The following is a 9,123-nucleotide window of genomic DNA, read 5'->3' on the forward strand; positions in this document are numbered from 1 at the left end:
TGGACCTATAAGCAGCATCACAATAAATGGAGAAAAGATTGAAGTTGCCAAAGACTTCACATTGCTTGATTCTACAATCGAGCCCAGTGGAAGCAGCAGTCAGGACATCAGACGATGTATGTTTTTGTTATGTGCCATCGAGTCAGACCCAACTCATAGAGACCCCTCCTTGGGTTGCTGAAGTGGTATCACTACGGAAGTAGATTGCCCAACCTTTCTTCTGAGGAGTGGCCTGGTGGGTTTGAACCGCCAGCCTTCTGGTTAGCAGTCAAGTACCTTAGGCACTATGCTACCAGAGCTCCCCAGACGATGTATGTTGTTGTTGTTGTTGTTATAGCACTAGGCAAACCAGCTACAAAGGACCTCTTTCAAGTGCTGAAGAGCAAAGATGTCTCCTTGAGGACTAAGGTGCACCTGACACAAGCTATGGTATTTTCAGTCACCTCATATGCATCTGAGAGCTGAACAGTGAATAAGGAAGACCAAAGAAAATTGATGCTTTTAAGTTGTGGTGTTGGCGAAGAATGCTGAGAGTACGGTGGACTGCTAAAAGAACTAACAGATCTGTCCTGGAGGAAGTGCAGCCGGAATGCTCCTTGGAGGTTAAGAATGGCCAGACTTCATCTCACCTATTTTGGTCATGTTGTCAGAAGGGACTATTCCCTAGAGAAAGATGTCATGCTTAGTAAGATGGAGTGTTGATGAGAGAGGAGAAGGCCCTCAAAGAGATGGATTGACATGGTGGTAGCAGTGATGGCCTCAAGTATAGCAAGGATCATGGAGCTGGCTCAGGACTGGGCGGTGTTTCGTTCTGCTGTGCATAGGGCCGCTATGAGTTGGAGACAACTTGACAGCACCTAACAACAACAATAACTGCAATTCTAAAGGATAAGACCTTCTTCCAGGAAAAATAGATGGATCTTTTGTGGTCCCAAAGTGTAGACCTTGGAGGAAAAGTCCAGACCTTCTTGAAACCAGAAAGAGGAGAGGAGACCAGCCACCTGCCAAAGATGGCAAGACCTCATTATGAGGATGGACAGTGAACCCCTGAGTGGTATCCATGATGGACTGTGGCCTCAGGGTCTGTTTTGGTTACTTTGTACTGATCTAACAGAAAAATAACACAAATGGGATGGCTTGAACAAACAGGGATTTATTCTCTTACAATTTGGGAGGCTAGAAGTCCTAGTTCAAAGTGCCAGGCTCTAGGGCCTGGGTGAAACCCCTTCAACCTTGGGCTTCAGCTCTGCCTCTTGCTCCCAGCCCACTGAAGCTAGAGGCTGTCTTCACTCCGGCAGCTGCTGGCTGCTGAGGCTGACAAACCCAAGGTCAACAAGTGAAAAGGCACAGTACCAGATATTACCAAACCACACAACAGGCTATTGATCCAAGTCCATTAAAAGTCCCAAGATTGGCAGAGCATGGCAGGCTGCTGAATGAACACTGCTACATGCAGGGTCCAAGCATGCCAAAAAGCTAGATACCTTCCTCAAACCTGCTTCTTACATATTGGAAGCAGTCGACATCCTTAGAGCAGCAACTTGCTGCTCCAGTAGATTCCACCATGGAGTTAATAACCAATCTCACCATGGGGAATAACTACATCCAGCTGCCCAGCCACTCAACCAGGCCCAGCCAAGTTGCCACACAACCTTAACTACCTTGTGGTAGTTGGAGAGAGGTTACCATGAAAAATGATTTATTTAAACTTAGCACTCTTGATGGTAGGGAGTCAGGAAAGAATACGGGGGTCTAAATAAAACTTGATTAGGACCAGGCAATCCTGAGTGGCCAAAAGAACATAACAGCAAAGAAGGGAACCCTAAAAGAGGAGGTAAAGTTCTTAAAATAAAAGGCACCAAATTTGCTATTTTGCCTCCTAGGTCAAAAATTCTAGTAATGGACAGTATGTGCAAGAAAATGCCTCCTGATTGTATCAGGTTAGAACTGGAAAACCCAACCTTTCCAAATGTGTCATATATATCAAACTTTTTCACATATATTCATTTTAAGTCTCACATCACCCTCTAGCAATTTCACACTCATGCACATATCTCAATGACTCCATAAGGTAATGGAGCCAGTGGAATAATCCTTTTAAAGCACATTATCAAGAACTTTCTAACTTTTTTTTCTACTGATAGCAAACTCTACCTGACAAAGATGTTTCTCCCACATACTTTTACTTTGATGAAATATTTATTTAAAATATCGTTGTTATTGTTGTTGTTGTTGTTGTTATACGCTGTCGAGTCGGCCCTGACTCATTACATTATTTCTATTCAACAAGTTCCCTAAAACCTGGCACCAGAAGGAAACAATTGATTCTGTGTGCTCTAAAGACAACAATGCTTGATCTGACACTGTGTTCCTCCTGGGCTCTTCAGAAAAAGGTGTTTCACATATTAGAAGTTTTAAATATAGTTTCTCATAGAACAAAAGCAACACCAAAGACAAAGAAACAAACAAAACCTACTAAACAAGCACAAATTCAGTTCATGATCCTCAGGATCTTTTTCATCTTTTGCATAATGGTTCAGAAAATAATTATATTAAAAACTAGTAAGCATAAAATAAGCAATAAACTGTGACCTTTCAGAAGCAGATCACCAGGTCTTTTGAGGTATCTCTCTGTGTTAGACTGGGTTCTCTAGAGAAGCAAAACCAGTAAAGCTTAGAGAGAGAGAAAGAAATTTATCTTAGAAAGATGGCTCACACACTTATAGTAGCTGGCAAGTCCCAATGTCTTGGAACAAATGTCAAGCTGGAGGCTTTTCCCAACTCACGCAGCTGCAGGGGCTGAGGAGCTCAAAGTTGGCAGGCAGTACACTGGCTGTTGACTCCAACAAATGACGAATCCAAGATCTCCAGGCCAAATGGTGGATTGTTTGCTCATGGACAGTTGTAAGCAGCACAACAGGATCCCAATCCACAGAAGAGTGTCTCATTTTCCCAGGATATCCATAAATATATTAGAAGCAGGCCACACCCCTAGAGAAACTCCCTTTCAACAGATTGGCTGCTCAAAACATATACATCCAATATCATCATGGGAATAACCCACATCACAACTGCTTAAACCACTCAGAATTGTTGTCCAACCAAGTTGACACACAGCTCCAACTATCACATTCTGTGTGGGTTCAAAACCGCCAACATTTCAGCTAGAAGTCGAGCATTTAACCATTTGCACCACCCATAAGAATATATTATTAGAAGAGAGAAAAAAAAAACTCTGTCCTTGATTTAAGACACAAAATTTTGGAGGTCAAGAATAGAAGTTCTTTAGATCACTCACTCATTTGGGCTGAGTTGTACTTGTTCAGCCACAAAGATACGACTCTGCTAGGACTGTATGCAATAGGAAACTGACTATCCTGGCTACAATATCGTCACAAATCAGGCATATTTTTCTTATGGAACCAGAAATCCAGAGGTAGGCACCATGGTGGGTGCAGCTGCTCAAGGAAGTCACCAAGGACCCAGGCTTCTTCTAGCTTTCCCGTTCTTCCATCTGTAACATGTGGCTTTTGTGTCATGGTCACAAGATAACTGCTTAACCACTAGTCATTGAGTCTTTGTTCCACGCAGGAATAAGAAGGGAAAGAGAAAGGGTAAAGGTCTAAAGATAAAAGGTACATGCTTGCAGTCTCTTTTGTCAGAAAAGAAATAATAAAATACCTTTTGAGGACTTAAATCTTACTGGCAAGAGCTCCATCACTCTATCTATGAGAAAGCTGGGAAATCTAGTTCTATGCTATTCTATTGTTGCCCTGAACAATATCTGGGGTCTGAAAAGAATATTAGGTGGGGAGTAGATTTCACAGTATAAATGTATGAAGAGAAAAACCAAAAATGCTTGCTCTCCCTCTCTTAAGGGAGCTCTGGTAGCATAGTACCTAAGGCACTTGACTGCTAACCAGAAGGCTGGCGGTTCAAACTTACCAGCCACTCCTCGGAAGGAAGGTTGGGCAATCTATTTCCGTAGTGACGTTGTTGTTGTTGTTGTGTGCCGTAGAGTCGGACCCGACTCATAGTGACCCCTCCTTGGGTTTCCGAGGCAGTATCACTACAGAAGTAGATTGCCCTATCTTCCTTCAGAGGAGTGGCTGGTGGGTATGAACTGCCAGCCTTCTGGTTAGCAGTCAAGTGCCTTAGGCACTACGCTACCGCCTCGGAAACCCAAGGAGGGGTAGCTATGAGTGGAGTCTGACTGGATGGCACATAACAACAACAACCCTCTCTTAAATCATAAGTCATCTTTTAGTCTTCTAGTCTTATGATGCAAGGTTAAACTACCAAGTCTTCAAGATTAATGAGCTTTAATTTATTTTTTATTTTTTTAAAGAGCTCTAGACTGGAAATAACCAAGGATTTCTTAACAAAGAAAACTGGCGAACACATTATGTATAAATATGCTAAACACAGCACTGTTCATAAGTGTTAAAAGGTGGAAACAACCTTAAATGACCAAAAATAGCAAAGTAATATTTTTTTTAATATGGTACATCCATATGCTGGGAAATCTAAGCAGCTGCTTAAAAAAACTGAGGTCGACTAAAATGTGTTAAATGGAAAGTGTTTCAAAATACTAACTGATAAAACAAATCAGATCCATTTACGTAAATACATGTATGCCTCTGTGTGTGTATATGTTATATATATATATATATATATACACACACACACACATACATTGAGACAGAACTAAAATTCCATAAAGGCAGAATTAGAAAATACATACCATACTGTTGTGGCTGGGAGGAGAAGTGAAGAGGGGTGGGAATGGTGTCAGTAGAACAAAGAACAAAGATACTTACATTTTGCTGTTTATGCTTCTGTATTACTTAAATGCTTTAAAATGAAAATATATCTACATATTACATGCATAACTCTTAAAAATAATAACAAGAAGGACTGAAATCATGAAGTTCTTTGTAACATGAAATCTCAGTGCTCTGCACTAGGAATCGGAAGGCCTGGCATTGAGTCTCACTTCCGTCACAATATTTGAATCTCAGTTCTTCATCTGTAAAACTACTCGAAATTGTATGGCCCAATTTATAGGACTATTTTGAGGTGCAAATGAGATGAAGAACATAATCACATTTTGAAAAAAAGTAAAGCCCTATTTAGGTAGATGTAAGATAAAGCACTTGACTGCTAACTAGAAGCCTGGGTGGTTCAAACCCACCAGCCACTCCTCAGAAGGAAGGTTGGGTAATCTTCCGTAGGGATACCACCTTGGAAATCCAAGGAGGGGTCGCTATGAGTCAGGTCTAACTCCACGGCACATAACAACAACAACAAGATAGTGCTATTAGTCCCTAAAATATTCTGGGATTCATTTATTCATTCAATAAAATTTTTCCTTTTGGTGGTTAAAGGGGGTCTATGCACTGAGGTTTCAAAGGTGAGTAAGGTATCACCACTGCTTTCACGATGGGATTGAGTGTCAACTGTCACAAGGTATTATGATAGAAAATAACCAAAAAAGACCCATGCACCTCCCTGAAAAATCCTGTCAAGGAAAATCACTTGTGTTAAGTGATGTTTACCTAGTTTAACCAGTAAGATTGTCAGCAAGACCACAAAAGGCTGCTGTATTGACTTAACCAAATTATGAAACAGAAATTTGGATATGAATAGGCATACAATTAAAAGTCAGTTTAAAGTCTTAAAACAGCATTAAGTAAATCTTGTCTCTAAATGCCATGAAATGGTTCCAAAACAACAGCTTTGTGATGATTTTTAATTCCATCCCAAGTGGCATTTATCACTCTTGATCTACCATCATTTTCACACTCTCTGGATGGTGGTAGATTGGACACCACCATTTTCTTAACATGATTTTTTTTTAAGTATTGATATGTTACTAATGCAAGTCATACTCCAAAAACTATAGAACAAGATAACAAACTATAGAGAGGTAATGGAGGAGGTGGAAATTTTACTTTTCATTAGTTATATTTTGCTTACTAGAATTTTTATGAGCATTAATGAAATGAATGAAAACAAAGAAAAAATGAATTAAAAATCAAGAAGAAAATGACATGTTTTGTTATATACACTTGTTGTTGTTGTTAGATGCTGTCAAGTCACCTCCAATTCATAGCAACCTTATGTTCAACAGAACTTAACACTGGCTGGTCCTGCACCATCCTCACAATCCTTGCTATGCTTGACCCCATCATTCCATCTCATTGAGGGTCTTCCCTTTTTTGCTGACCCTCTACTTAACCAAGCATGATATCCTTCTCTAAGGACTGACCCTTTCTGAGAAAATGACAAAAGTTGGTGAGATGAAGTCTGGCCATTTCTCACTTCCAAGGAACATTCTGGTTGCCCTTCTTCTAGGACAGATTTGTTCATTCTTCTGGCAGTGCATGGTATTTTCAATATTCTTCACCAATACCAGAATTCAAAGGCATCAACTCTTCTTGGGTCTTCCTTATTCATTGTCCAGCTTTCACATGCGTATCAGGTGATTGAAAATATCATGGCTTGGGTCAGGTGCAACTTAGTCTTCAAAGTGACATCTTTACTGCTTAGCACTTTAAAGAGGTCTGTTGCAGCACATTTGTCCAGTGTAATACAACATTTGGTTCCTTGACTACTGCCTCCATGAATATTGATTATGGGTCCAAGTAAAATGAAACCCCTGACAACTTCAGTCTTTTCTCCATTTATCATGATGTTGCCTATTGGTCCAGTTGTGAGGATTTTCTTTTTCTTTATGTCAAGGTGTAATCCATACTGGAGGCTGTAGTCTTTGACCTTCATCAGTAAGTGCTTCAAGTCTTCTTTGCATTCAGCAAGCAAGGTTGTGTCATCTGTACATCGCAAGTTGTTAATGACTTTTCCTCCAATCTTAATGCCATGTTCTTCTTCATATAGTCCAGCTTCCTGGATTATTTGCTCAGTATATAGATTGAATAAGTGTGGTGAAAACATACTATCCTGACACATAACCTTTCTGAGTTTAAACTATGAAGTATCCCCCTTGTTCTGTTTGAACCACAGCTTCTTGGTCTATGAGTACATGTGTTCCTCATGACCACAATTAAGTGTTCTGGAATTCCCATTCTTCTCAATGTTATCCATAATTTGTTATGATCCACACAGTCAAATGCCTTTATATAGTCAATAAAACACAGGTAAACATTTTTTGGGTAGTCTTTGCCTTTAGCCAAGATCCATCTGACATCAGCAATGATATCCTTCATTCCACATACTCTTCTGAATCCAGCTTGAATTTCTGGAAGTTCCTTGTCAATATACTGCTGCAACCATTTTTCAATTATCTTCAGTAAAATTTTACTTACATGTGATATTAATGATATTATTCAGTGATTTCCACATTGTATTAGATCACCTTTCCTTAGAATGGGCACAAATATGGATCTCCTCCAGTTGACTGGCCAGGTAGCTGTCTTCCAAATTTCTTGGCATAAACAAGCAAGCATCTCCAGAGCTGTTCCCATTTGTTGAATCATCTCAATGGGTGTTCCGTAAGTTCCTGGAGCCTTGCTTTATGTCAATTCTTTCACTGCATCTTGGACTTCTTCCTTCAATACTGTGGGTTCTAGATCATGTGCTACCTCCTGAAATAGCTGAACATTGACCAAGTCTTTTGGTACAGTGACTTTGCGTATTTCTTCCATCTTCTTTTGATGCTTCCTGAATCATTCAATATTTTGCCCACACAGAATCCTTCATTATTGAAGGCTTATTCAATAAGCCTTGAGTTCAAGGCTTGAATGTTTCTTCAGTTCTTTCAGCTTGAGAAATGCTAAGTGTGTTCTTCCTTTTTGGTTTTCTAACTCCAGGTCTTTGCACATTTCATTATAATAATTTATCTTCTCAAGTCACCTTTTAAATCTTTTGTTCAGCTCTTTTATTTCATCATTTCTTCCATTTGTTTTAGCCACTCTCCATTCAAGAGTAAGTTTCAGTGGCTCTTCTGGAATCCATTTTGGTCTTTTCTGCCTTTCCTGTCTTTTTAATGACCTTTTGCTCTCTTCAGGTATGTTCTTGATGTCATCTCACAATTCTCCTGGTCTTTGGTCACTGATGTTCAATGCATCAAATCTATTCTTCAGATCATCTCTAAATTCAGGTGCAATAAAATCAAGGTCGTATTTTGACTCTCAAGGATTTGTTTTACCTTTCTTCAGCTTCAATTTGAACTTGTTATGAGCAATTAATGCTCTGTTCCACAGAGTTGTTAATGACTTTAACAACTCCTGGCCTTGTTTTGACTGGTGATATTGAGGTTCTCCATCACCTCTTTCCACAGATATATTTGATTTGATTCCTGTGTATTCCACCTGGTGAGGTAAACATGTATAGCCACAGATTGTGGTGTTGAAAAACAGATATTTGCAATGAATAACTTGGCAGTCTTCCAAAATTCTGTCATGTAATCTCTGGCATCATTTCTATCACCAAGGCCATATTTTCCCACTACCAATTCTTCTTTGTTTCCAATATTCACATTCCAGTAATAATCAATATGTCTTGTTCACACATTTGGTCAATTTTAGACTATAGAAATTGGTAAAAATCTTGAATCTTTTCATCTTTGGCTTTAGTGGTTGGTGCGTAAATTTATTAATAGCAGTATTAACCAGGGAGCTCTGGTAGCGTAGTGCCTAAGGCACTTGACTGCTAACCAGAAGGCTGGCGGTTCAAACCCACCAGCTGCTTCTCGGAAGGAACATGGGGCAATCTACTTCCATAGTGATACTGCCTCGGAAACCCAAGGAGGGGTCTCTATGAGTCGGGGCCGACTCAACAGCACATAACAACAACAACAACAGTATTAACTGGTCTTCCTTGTAGGTGTATGGATATTATCCTATCACTGGCAGTATTTTACTTCAGGATAGATCTTGAAATGTTGTTTTTGATGATGAATGTGATACCACTCATCTTCAATTTGTCATTCCTAGAATAGTAGATCATATGATTATCTGATTCAAAATGGCCAATACCAATCCATTTCAGCTCACTAATGCCTAGGATATCAATCTTTCTCCATCCATTTAATTTTTGACAGCTTCCAATTTTCCTAGATTCGTGTTCATACGTTCCATGTTCTGATTATTAAAGAATGTTTGC

Source organism: Orycteropus afer, unplaced genomic scaffold, assembly GCF_000298275.1.
Source record: "Orycteropus afer afer isolate SDZICR_OR568_19922 unplaced genomic scaffold, OryAfe1.0 scaffold00111, whole genome shotgun sequence".
NCBI lineage: Eukaryota > Metazoa > Chordata > Mammalia > Tubulidentata > Orycteropodidae > Orycteropus > Orycteropus afer.